Source organism: Penaeus monodon, unplaced genomic scaffold (assembly GCF_015228065.2).
Source record: "Penaeus monodon isolate SGIC_2016 unplaced genomic scaffold, NSTDA_Pmon_1 PmonScaffold_1014, whole genome shotgun sequence".
NCBI classification, from domain to species: domain Eukaryota; kingdom Metazoa; phylum Arthropoda; class Malacostraca; order Decapoda; family Penaeidae; genus Penaeus; species Penaeus monodon.
In genome coordinates, this window is record NW_023638760.1 from 12,935 (window position 1) to 25,586 (window position 12,652).

General features: G+C 38.6%; 1 pseudogene; it reads left to right on the forward strand.

Annotated features, from left to right (window-relative positions):
• Positions 1-1,696: 1,696 nt before the first annotated feature.
• Positions 1,697-8,341, forward strand: LOC119568615 (annotated as a pseudogene).
• Positions 8,342-12,652: the final 4,311 nt, after the last annotated feature.

Below are 12,652 nucleotides of genomic sequence, written 5' to 3' on the forward strand. Positions count from 1 at the left end.
ACACTGAGTGGCATCTTGGGGATAAATACGAGATGTATGGAGACATGGAAACTTAAGTAATAGCCCATAAATGCTGTGTTCGGAAACTTCTTGTTCTACATGTTGTACAAGGTTTATGAGGTGTTTGACCATTGATCCACTCATTGGTGACCGGGACAAGTAGTGCCATGTCTCACTCCTCCTGCACAGGTGGTGAGAGCAGGCGAGAGGATGCCACAATAGTATTTGTAGTAAACCAATAACAGTTGCTGGACCAACCAGAAGTTACTGGTAGCAATTTATGGCCTGTTCTTGTTACAAAGGGTATTATTGTGTTTACTCCGTGCATGAGGTAAGTTAACTGTGAATCAGATGAGTTACATGAGCCAACGAGCATGTCAAAAATACAATGACACAAGTATGATAAAATATTGAATGTTACTTTCAAGCTGGTTACAGTGTAGGCAGTGAGGTCTGGAGGTTTCTGAATGCAGCCTCAATGTCCCGCTGGTCTTGACAGGTTGTCTGGACAAGCAGACAGGGAGTTCCAAATGCGCTCAAAAATAACAAAACATTGCCTTTATCAAGGAAAGTATCATTAACCCAAAGCCTCCAGGACAACACTTCAGACAACACTTAGTGTTCACTGAGTGTTGTCTCTGCACATAGATGGCTCTGAAGGTGATTAGCTACAAAGGAGTAAATTATAGCCTTGTGACCTCCCTGATATTTCTTTTCCTTGAGTTGCAGGATAAAGCTTTTTTTTTTTTTACTAAAACTTTCAATATCAATGTTGTTTTTTTTATTAGACATCATAATTATTATAATGTTTCTTGGCATTACCAAACAACAATTTTAGATACCAAAAAATCAAGAAAAAGGGTAAACAGGTGAGACAGCTAGTACTCATATTAGCTTTTTGGGTCTTGGGGAAAGCCAACTATGTGCAAAAACAATTAATAGATTAAACTCACAGTGGTTTTGGCAAGTATATGCCCCTCCCTGTTGGCTTTGGGTTAATATTCTCGGAAGATGGAACATGTCCAGCCCCTGGAATCAGAAACCCAGTCATGTTCCATGGTAAAAATATGTAGAGAAAGTTGTTAATAATATGTAGAAAGTTGTTGATCATTGCAAAGTACAGTGGGGGAAAACCCTGGTGTTACTTCATATGATCTTATTGTATAAAAATACCTGGGAGTGGCTTCATGTAGTGGCTTTTTGTCATTATATTGGCTCTTGAAATGTGCTATGGTTTGTGGTGGAAGGTGTACAAACTTGAGTTAACTTTATTGGTACAGTGACAATGCGTTGCTGACTGGGGCCTATTTCAGATTGGTTGGTGTGTCACACTTGCCATGCTGCACTAACAAAGTGATATAATTTCTTTTTATATCAGTTGCATCCAAAACTTAATTTTAATGCTTATTCATATGAAGCTATCTTATAAAGAACAGATTAAATGGAATGCATGCATCAAGGTATCATGACATAATGACCCATCCCTTGTGTAGCCTACGGACCAAATCAGCCATGATGGTATAGCATGTCACTCTGGAGCCACAACCAAGTCATATGTTTATGTGTGTGTGTGTGTGTTATGTGTGTGTTATGTGTGTGTGTGTGTGTGTGTGTGTGTGTGTGGTGTGAGTATGTGAGTGTGAGTGTGAGTGTGAGTGTGAGTGTGTGTGTTTGTGTTTGTGTTTGTGTTTGTGTGAGTGTGAGTGTGTGTGTGTGTATGTGTGTCTGTCTGTCTGTCAGTATGCAGGCACTAAGTCTATAACCATTATTATGGCATATGTATATAATTTTCTTCTTCTAGGAAACACGGTGGCTCTTGCATCAGTGAATGGGCCTGGAGATACAAAGAAATCCAACCGTCTGTACAACAGATCACACCTAGATGTCTGTTATAGTCCGTGTACAGGTCAACCAAGTAAGTTAATATTTTTTCTTCTTTTATAGGGTTTTATACTTTTTATGTCTATATTCCCTGGAGCTTGTTTTTTGGATTTTTTATCTGTTGTTTTAAGGTTTTCTTGTGTTATATATTAATTTGATCTCTGTTTCATATGATATTTATTATCCATGTGCTTTGTAAGAAGATTTTCATGTGCCTTAGTATGTAGTACTTCTTAGCAGGAGGTAGATTTTCCCCAATTATAAGTAGAGAAATATTTGGATTAGTTATTTTAATAATTTTTTAATGCCTCTAATAATTTAGTTTTCTCAGAGTGGAATCTTGGACATTATAATGTTAAGTGCTCAGTTGTTTCTTCTGGATGTTGGCACCATCTGTGGTTTGGGTTGGATTAAAAATTCAGTCTGTGTAGATGTTTCTTTAGTCTTGTATGTTTTGTCAGTGTACTTGTAAGGCATACATCTAATTTTCTGTTTTCTGATTTAGACCATGGCTGTGGGGTGTTATCTTTGAGGTAACAGTTTTTGTGATCAGAGTTTTATGTAACTGTTCATCCCATAATCTCTTGCTTTTTGCATTTGTCTTTTATTATGTTGTTGGTGTCTTGGGTAATGGTCGTGGAATTTTCTAATTCATGAGCTTTCTTTCCAGCAAGATCTGCAATTTCATTTCCAGTTATGCTTTTATTGTGCTGGGATCCATTTCATTGTGATATTTTGGTTTGCTTTTGTTAAAGTGTAAATTTGCTTTTGCATTTCATATGTAATTTGTTTGTAGTATTTGGGTTTGTGATTTTGTAGTATCATGATTGCTGAGAGTGAATCTGTGAAGATGAGCATAGTTGTTAGTTTAAGTTTTATGCAGTTCAACCCGTGTTTTATTGCATACAATTCTGTTTCCGTGATTTGAGTATTTTTTGGTAATTTCCAAATTCTTGTGAGTTTGTTTCTTTTTATGTATATAGTGGCTGCTAACATTGATTGAGGTTCTTTACTATTGCTCTATTGGTGAATATTTTTTAACGGTTTTCATATTTTGTGTTTATTAGCAATTGAAATTGCATTTTAATTATTTCTTTTGTGAAGTTGTCCATTAATTTTCTTACTAATTTATGGGAGAGATCATACCATGGTGGTACTGGAGTTATTTCTGAGCTTCATTTATATCTTATTGATTTTTAGTTTTTGCAAGTTTCAATGACTTTGTGAGTCCAGGAATTTTATCTTTGTTGTGGTTTGTATTCTCTGATGTTTTTTGTTATTTGTTCTTTTATTGGCATGTTTGTTTTTTTCCAGTAACTTTACTAGCTGTATGCATACTAATTCCTTTTGTTCTGTCTGTTATTTAAGGTTTGTTTGTTAGGGCTTAAAGTATATTATTGGGGTAGATTTAAAGCATCTCAGTGCTGTGTTTTGTATCGTTTTAATTTTTTTATTATCATTATTTATTTATTTGTTTATTTATTTCTTTATTTCTTTATTAATAAATTTCATTTATTTATTTATATATATAATTATTTATTTTTGCTGTTCGATATATGGCCAGTTTGTATTCTATTTTTGGTTTTACATAGAATTTATAAAATTTTATTAGAGATTCTCGTCTTGCTCTCCAGTTATATGATATTTTTTACATTATATTTATTCTGTTAAGAGACTCTACTTTCATGTTTTCTATGTGTTTTATCATTTTATTTTTGGTGAATCAAATGTTAGTCCCAGGATATCTTAGCTTTCGGTGAATTCTAGTTCTTCTTTTTCTGTTTTGATCTTTGGTAACTGTGGTCTTCTTTTGTTTGTGAAATATAACAGCTTTGTTAGATTTATCTTTAAATCCCAGGTGTCTGCCCATTCATTTACTTTTTTTTAGACCTCTTTCTATATTGCTTATGGCTTTGTTTAGGTGTTTACTTGTGGTTATTATTGTTATATCATCTGCTTTTTTTTTTTTTTTTTTTTTGAGAGTTTGGGTTAAGGGGGAACCTTGTGGAAAGCCACTCAATATTGTTCCTTTTACAGAATTTTGGTTTCTGTTTTTATTTGGAATGTTCTATCTTTTAAAAAATTATGTATTCAATTTAACAAATTGCCTTTTATTCCTAGGTTAACCATTTTTATCATTAGTGCATCATGATTTACTGTATCAAATGCCTTTTCTAAGTCTATGCATGCAACTTTAGCATATGTTTTATCTTGATAGCATTAGCTATGTTTATTTCTACCATTTGTAGTGCTTCCATTGTCATGTAATTTGGTCTAAAACCATCTATATCTAAGTTTAGTTTATTGTTTGTTTCAAGCCGCTATTTTAATCTTTTTGTTATTATGTTTTCAAATATTTTTTCTAGACAGTGTATTTGACTGATGAATCTGTATGATTTTGATTCTGATGGATTGTTTCCTGGTTTTTGGATACAATTTATTATTGCATTTTATTAATCCTGGTCCAATAAGAATTTATTTGTTTTATTATTATCCCTAAGATTCTGGGGGGAGAATTTTTGTAAAATTCATATGGAATTTCATCAGGTCCATATGCTTTATTATTTTTGTGTTTGTTATAACTAAGATTAATTCTTTTTTAGTGATTTTATAAATTATTTCTATATTACTGTTTTTTTTTTTTTTAGAATTTTTTTCTGAGGTTATATTGTTTATATACTTATTATTGTTGTTACTGTATTCTTTATTATTTCTGTCTATGAGAAGTCTTTTTTATTTTTATTTTGTATTTCTTTCTGTGTCCAAGCTATTGGTGAATCTTCAACATTTACTTGTTTACCGTTATCTTTCACGATAACATTCTGGGTAGATTTGTTCATTTTTGTTTGGGTTACTTTTTTGGTGGGAGAAATATCTCTTTATGATTTTTATTTGAGTCAAGTATTTTTTCTTTTTGTTGGGGTTCTCTGCCCTGCTGTTAGGCTTTGAGGTTGATTTATGGTTTGGACATATGTTTAAGTTGTGTTGGATTTTGCTGGAAGCCATTTTTTTGTGTTTTCTTTATCTTTGTTAATTTTATTTTGTCTGGTCACTTCTAGTATTTTGTTGTTATAACAGTGGTCTTAATTTGTCTTTTAATTCTTTAGGATCTGTTTCAATTTCTACTGGATATATAGTATCATATGAACAATCTTTGTTTTTATTTAAGGCAGGCTGTTTGCAGTTTATGTTCCAGTCCCCTAGTTTACTGATCTGGTTTAAGGGTGGTAATTTTGACAAATTCTCAACATCAAATCTTTTAGCTTTTCCCATTCCAAGCACTTTCGTGTGTCCTCTGTTATGTACTTATGAAACACTGATTTGTTTAGGGCATCTGTTAACTTCATTGGGTTATTAACCCAAATCCGACAGGCATGGCACGTACGTACATGCCATGTCCACTTTCAGTTTACTATATGAATTGTTTTTACATGTAGATGGCTACACTTGTATTACCCAATCGGCACGTTTGGCAGAATACATGCCATGCCCACTGTAACACAGGTTTATTTATTGTATTCACACATAGATGGCTCTACAAGTGCTTAGTCATCAAGGGGTCACTTATTAGTCCTACCTTTCTCACCTGTTTACCCTTTTCCTTGACTTTTGGAAAGGATCTTTTGCATTATTTCATTGTCTTAAATGTTAACAAGATTTTAATAATACTTTAATAATCATAACATCAATAACAATAATAACAGTATTGATATCAATTGTATTAAAAGGAAAAATTGCATTTTCCCGCCAATTCAAGGAATGGGGAAATCAAGATCAGTCAGTAGGGCCTACTGATAGACTCCTTGGAGGCTGAGCACATGTGGAGCCATCTGTATGTAACAAAATTCACAAAAACCTACAAGGGACAGAACATAAATCCGGGGTGATTGGGTTAAGTCACCATTGAGCCAATTACAAGTACTGCCTTTCTCGCCTGTTTACCCTTTTCTTTGATTTTCGAAAATATCTTATGTTATCTTATATAGCTGTTACCAATATCTATAACAATATAGTAATTCTTCTTATTTTTTTTTAACGGTAGGTTCATGTTTGAGCTGCCGTGGTCAGAGCATGACACTTAATTGTAGTTTTCATGTTGTGATGCTCTTGGAGTGAGTACGTAGTAGGGTCTCCAGTTCCTTTCCACGGAGAGCGCCGTGTTTACCTTTTAGGTAATCAGTCTCTCTATTTTATCTGGGCTTGGGACCAGCACTGAGTTGGGCTGGCTTGGCCACCCAGTGGCTAGGTAGGCAATCGAGGTGAAGTTCCTTGCCCAAGGGAACAACGTGCCGGCCGTTGACTCGAACCCTCGAACTCAGATTGCCATCGTGACAGTCTTGAGTCCGATGCTCTAACCACTCGGCCACGGCGGCCTATATAGTAATTATAATGTCTTTAATAAAGTAACACCATCGATATTCGTAGCATTAGTAAGAAAGAAAAAAAAAAGAACTACCAATTTAAGGGAAGGTGAAATCAGGCAAGGTCACAAGTCTACTAATGACTCCTTTGTGGCTAAGCACTAACAGAGCCATCTATGCGTAGAGACATTTCACAAAAAAAAAGAAAGAAGAAGAAGAAGAAGAAGAAGAAGAAAGAAGAAGAGAAGGAGAGAGAGAAGAGAAGAGAGAGGAGAGAGAGAGAGAGAGAGAGAGAGAGAGAGAGAGAAGAGAGAGAGATAGAGAGAGAGCTGAGAGAAGATGAGAGAGAAAGAGATGAGCATAGGACTTTCCCAGCAGCATTGCATTAAAATTTGCAGTTTTCTGATTCTCCTGTTAAGTTAATTTGTTGGGGATGTTCTAATCTGTCCCCCAAACAGTATAACATCACTCATATCTCACCTGTAATCATAAGATATGCGCTTCATTATCTCCCATCCTTGTTTGCCAACGAAGGAATCACGAGTCTTAGTTAAACCCAATTATTGTAGTGTTTGTAGAGATAGTCTCTTCTGCATCTAATTTTTATTGTTTGCTCAGCCAAGAAGGGTTTACTTACATCACTGCTAGGGCATACATATAACGGTCATGAAACAGTGTATGTAAATACATACATAATTAGTACTATATGGTTATCTTGCCTATTGTTGTCTGCCCTGTCATGGGTGGTTTCTGCCGTCTTTGTGTCTCCAAGTAGTTTCACAAAGCCCTTCTATTGTTTGTGAGTTGTAGTCCATTTTTTTTAGGATTCCAGTCTTTTCTCCTAGTTTTTAGGTTTTAATTTTGCAGTTTAAGCAAAAAGTCAAAGGAAAAGTTTGTTTTCTCAAATACTGTCAATAATTTCATTTGCCAGCACTTCAAACCTTTTTTTGGGTGTCTCTGCCTGTGGTTGTGTTTAGGGCTATGCTTCATCTAAACCTCAGCTTCTCTCTCTCTCTCCATCTCTAATTAATTTCTTGCATTAATGAAATTTATGTGGTGTATTAAAGTAATTGCTAATGTTTCTCAACAAAGATATTGTGCAGCATTAAGGGTAAGTACATCTGGCTTACTTAAAAATATATTTACAGTGATAGGAGAAAGAGCATTGGAAGGCTTTTTATTGCAAGGACTATAGAACAAGTTGTTCTTTTTCATTTAAAACCCAAGAACAGCAATCAATGTTTACTACCCAAAGAGATGCAGTCAGTTTGGACTTGAAAGTTTCTTTTCCATATTAGTAGAGATGTGTCATACATGAATAAACAGCCTCCTTGGTATTTGAAAGAAAAGACATTATTTTCCACTATAAGTATGCACCTGAAAAAAGGGTGATATTAATATTTTTATATGTTCTGGTTAGGCTCTCTCACAAGTGTGAATGCTGCTTTTTATGGCTCTATGATGCAGCTTTTTACGATGAATAAAACCTTTGCTGCAGTCACATGCTGTATTACAGGAGATGACATCATAAAAATTGAACCCACAGAAGCTGAGATTTAAAGGGAATTTCTGTCAAGTATTAGAAAATGAAAAATGTTTTTAAAAATATGGAAGTTGTTAGTGTAAAACTATTTATGACCAATTGATGTTATAATTAATTTCTTTTATTTTTTAGTGTTATAATTTTTTTTTGAAGAACAAGAATAGCTTGGATGGTTTCCTGTAAAACTCACTAATTATAGTATTACATCTGTTTATTATTTTTTTCTTCTTTTTTTAGGGTGGTTAAAGATAATTCATGGCATTACTTCTCCTAGTTTTAGAAAATTGAAACAGTGACTAGTAACTGACATACAAACATTAATAGTCTGATGAAGGATATCTACCTTTTATTTCCAGGGAGTGTAGCAGTTGCCACATTTGTTTTTGAAGGTTTGGGTCTCAAGGTCTTGTCAGCCCATCAGGAAGGTCGTTTGAATGAAGAAACATTCCAGTCCTGCCTTAGTAAGTGTCAGATTGCAGCGAAAGATGTCTTCAATTTCTATAGACAAACCATGGAGAAAAAGTACAAAGATGACATATACTATAAAAACTCATGAATTGATTTTTTATATTTTGCTTTATTCTCTTTACCCCTGTATTTGGACGTGTGTGATGTGGACAGATGTGTAAAAGCTCCATTAGTATAATTTCTTTCATTTTGCTTGGAAATGATGTTCTTTACCTTTTTAATGAAATATCAACTTGGATTGATTTGATATATTACAAATTTAAAACTGCTTTTAGTATTCATAGATTTTGCTTTCCTCACCAAAGGTCTGATTGCATTTCTCAGATTCGCAAAAGCTATTATGACTGTTAATAGTCTGTTCATGGACAGAATTTTTTTGTGTGAATTTAATTTAGATTGTAGAAATTGAAAGAATTGTCTTTTATAGTACAAAATTTTTGGAAAATTTTGTTGTTCCAAAAATTCTGAATATGTGAATGGCTTCAATCTATATGAAAATTACAAGAACTTCATTAAAGTAAGTGGAAAGATCAAGGAGAATATAAGAGTGGAAAATTGCATTGATTGCAACTGGAGCACCCTGAAAGAGGCAGTGTTGAAAAGTGCAAAGACTGAAATTGGATACAAGAAAGGTATTGCAGCAAAGAAGCTTTGGCTCTCTGAAGAGATGATAAGGAAAATGTATGAAAGGAGAAAGTTGAAGAATATAGCAACTGAGGAAGACAAAAGAAAGAATAAACAGCTTAATAATTAACCCAAATCCGACAGGCATGGCATGTACATACATACATGCCATGCCCACTGTCAGTTTACTTTATTAATTATTTTTACACCTGTTCTAAGTCACCAATGAGCCAGTTATGAGTACTACCTGTATTGCTTGTTTACCCTTTTCCTTGATTTTCAAAAATAGTTTACGTTATCTTATATTACTGCAACTAATGTCAATAACATCATAGTAAATATAATGTCTATAATAAAAAAGTAAGACCATTGATATTGATGATAGCATTAATAAAAAAATGTTTTTCCCAGCAATTCAAGGAAAGGTGAAGTCAGGTAAGGTCACAAGGTCTACTAATTGACTCGTTTGTGGCTAAGCTTACCAGAGCCATCCATGTATAGACATAAAAAAAACAAAAAAACAGCATTTCCTTGGCAGCATTGAGTTAATGGAGGCAGGAAACAAACAAGGGAAGGGAAGAGTGGTGGAAAGGAAAATTTAAAGATCTGGAAAAGTTAGACAGAAAGGGTAAATCAGATCTGTTGTAAGAAAACTAACATAACAAAATTGGGGAAATAATGGTGGAAGTGCTAGTAAGGATGAGAATGGAAACCTTTTGACAGACAATGATGTCATCAAGGATCTATGGAAGCAATACATTGAGGTTATTATGTGATAGTTAAAGAAAACCTTTGAAGGAGATTTTTTAGATAGCAAAAATTCAGACTTCAAAGGTCAAGAGCTATTAGGAAGAACCGGAGTGAGGAAGGAACATCAGAGTTAGTTGATATATGCAAGAGAATTTACGAAGGTGTCTGGCCATCAGAATTCACAAAGGGTCATAATAGCTTTGCCAAAGAAAGTGAATGCAACCATCATCATCATCATCAAGGGGCTAACGCCGACGGGGGCGTATGGCCGCATCCACCCTTCGCTTCCAGCCACGAGGATCCCTCGAGGCGAGTCTCCAGGCAGGCACACGGCCCATCTCTAATTCCTCGCGACAGGTCTCGTCGAGCTGCCCAAGCCATGATCTCCTAGGACGTCCCACAGGTCTCCTCCACCCAGGGTTGTCTCACAGAGAGACAACCTGATGGGCAGGGTCGTCCATAGGGAGGCGAGCTAGGTGGCCATATAGCCTGAGTTGGCGATCCCGGATTATGCAAGTAATAGGTCCCATGCCAGTCTCACGGTGTAACCGCCGGTTGGACACGTGGTCCTGCCAACTGTACCCCATGATCCGGCGAAGGGACTTGTTACAAAAGGCATCAAGGCGAGACTCCAAGGCACTGGATAGCGTCCAGGTTTCGCTTCCGTTGAGCAAAACTGGAAGTATCAAGGCCTTGAAGACACGCAGCTTGGTCCCTCTGCATAGGTACCGACATCTCCAAACGCTCTTGTTGATCGAGTTCATGGCTCCTGTTGCCAGACCAATCCGTCAACTGACTTCCTGGTCTGACAACCCAGAGATATGGACTACGCTACCAAGGTATGTAAAACTTTCTGTGACTTCAACGTCCTCGCCGCAAGCATGGATCGACTGAACGGGTTCCCCTAACAGGCCCCCAAAGTCCTGAATCTTGGTCTTGGTCCAGGAGACCTCTAGGCCTAGGGGCTTCGCCTCATTGCTAAATGCATCAAGAGCCGCCACAAGTGACTCCAAGGACTCAGATAGGATGGCAACATCATCGGCAAAGTCAAGGTCCGAGACCTTAATATTGCCTAGTGTTGCTCTGCACTGACTGTGGCTAGTAGTTTCTGCCCATTATCCACCCATACAAGGCAGTCAAACCCTTTTCTTAAAGGTCGATTTAGGCTGCAAGAAACCCCCACGCCCAAAATTCACGATGGCGTTCCAAAAATTTTACTCCGAAGCGCTAGTAAAAACTGTCTATTGTGGATTTTGGCCAGGAGAAAATCCAGACTGCTTTCCGGTTTTCTGGTGCTCAGTAGGGGGGTTGCGGATCCGTTTTTAGAAGAAAGTGGGCGGGGAAAACCTTTTCTGGTATGCTGGGGCAGTTTTAAAAAACCACGGGAGTTTTTCTACATCCCCAAACGTCCCCTTTCCCCCTCCAGAAGGGTGACCACCCCGGGCCCCCCAGCCCGGGCAGGGGGAAAGGTACCAGCTACCAAATGGCAGTCAGGACGGTTTTGCGGCCCTGAGCCATAGGTTCCCCCCCCTAGCCTTTAGCCGTTTTAGCCCGGGGTTTACATATGCCTGCAGCTTTTTTCCCAAATCTTTAGCTTGGGAAAAAAAGCCGCCTAAACCCCTTTAGGGGAGGAGGTTCCCCGCTTTATTGGGGGGGTTTCCCACACAGGCACCCCGCGACAAACGCTTGCAAACCAAGCTAAAAAATTTTTTTGGAGGTCTCCTGGTTAAAATGTTTTAAAATACTCCGCCAACGTTCCCCGAACCCCAAAAATGAAACTGAGATTTCCGTCCCTTTCCGCTTTATTTGGAACCCGCCCTCATCTGTGAAAGGGGGGCTTAGAGTTCCGTTTTCCCCTTTAGGCTTTTGGGAGGCGGGGGAAGGTCATTTACCAAGAAATGGCCTTCGACCTCCTCAGCAAGATTCCTGATGAACTGTTCCTTGTCCCTTCTCAGCAGTGTCCGAGCCCTACGCACCATGGAACGACGCAAGACTTGATTCCCATTCAGCCGAGCCTTGCGACACGCTTCAGTGGCCTCTAATGTCTCCAGGGAGATGGTATTCTGCCTTGTCCTTGGGCGTACGCCAATGGACTCCTGAGCTGCTTCGAGTGTTACGCGCTTGAAGGACTCCCACAGAGCAACTGGGTCCGTCAGGTTGCTGGTTTCTGGAATCGGTCAGAGACTGCCGTGGCGAACCCACGGGCACACTCCTCCTCCCTTAGTCTGTCCAAGTGAAACACCTTAGGGTGGCCACTGGAGGGACGGGGAGTTTTGAAGTGGACCCGCAGGGTAGCCACAAGCAGCCTATGGTCGGTGCCACAGAACTCAGCACTCCGGTAAACCCTGCAGTTCTGGAGGATCCTCCATCGCGTGCTGACAAGAATGTGGTCGATCTCCTTGGCCACTGTACCCGTATCGCTGTACCAAGTCCAGCGATGCGGTTGGAGCGCTGGTACCAGGAGCCAGAGATCCTCATTTTCTGGGACCTAGCAAAGTCCCGGAGAAGGAGGCTATTCTCGCTGCTGGGATCAGCTCCCGAGCCATGGGGGCCGACAGACATCTCGTAGCCAGCTCGGTCACAGCCGGATACCGCATTGAAGTCGCCCAGAACAATGCGAAGTCTCGCCGGGGCAATCGTCTGCCACAGATGCGAGTTTGCGTAGAACGCCTCTTTCACATCGGTTTTATTACATCGGTAGGAGCGTATACAGCAATAAGACAAGAAGCCAAAAGCTGCTTCAGTCTCAATGCCATGATACGCTCATCAACCGGTGTCACCTCGACTACCGCGGCTGAAGTCGACTGGAGATGGCTATGGCTACACCCTGGAGGTGGTGACCATCGCTGCGGCCCGACCAGTAGTAGGTGTAACCACCCACACTGATCGTGCCGCTACCAGGTCTTCTCACCTCTGAGAGGGCAGCCACCTCAACTCCCAGTCGCTTCAATTCCCGCGATAGCAGAGGTAACCGCTCATCCTGCCGCAAGGACCGGATGTTCCAAGCGCCTACCCGGAAAGCACG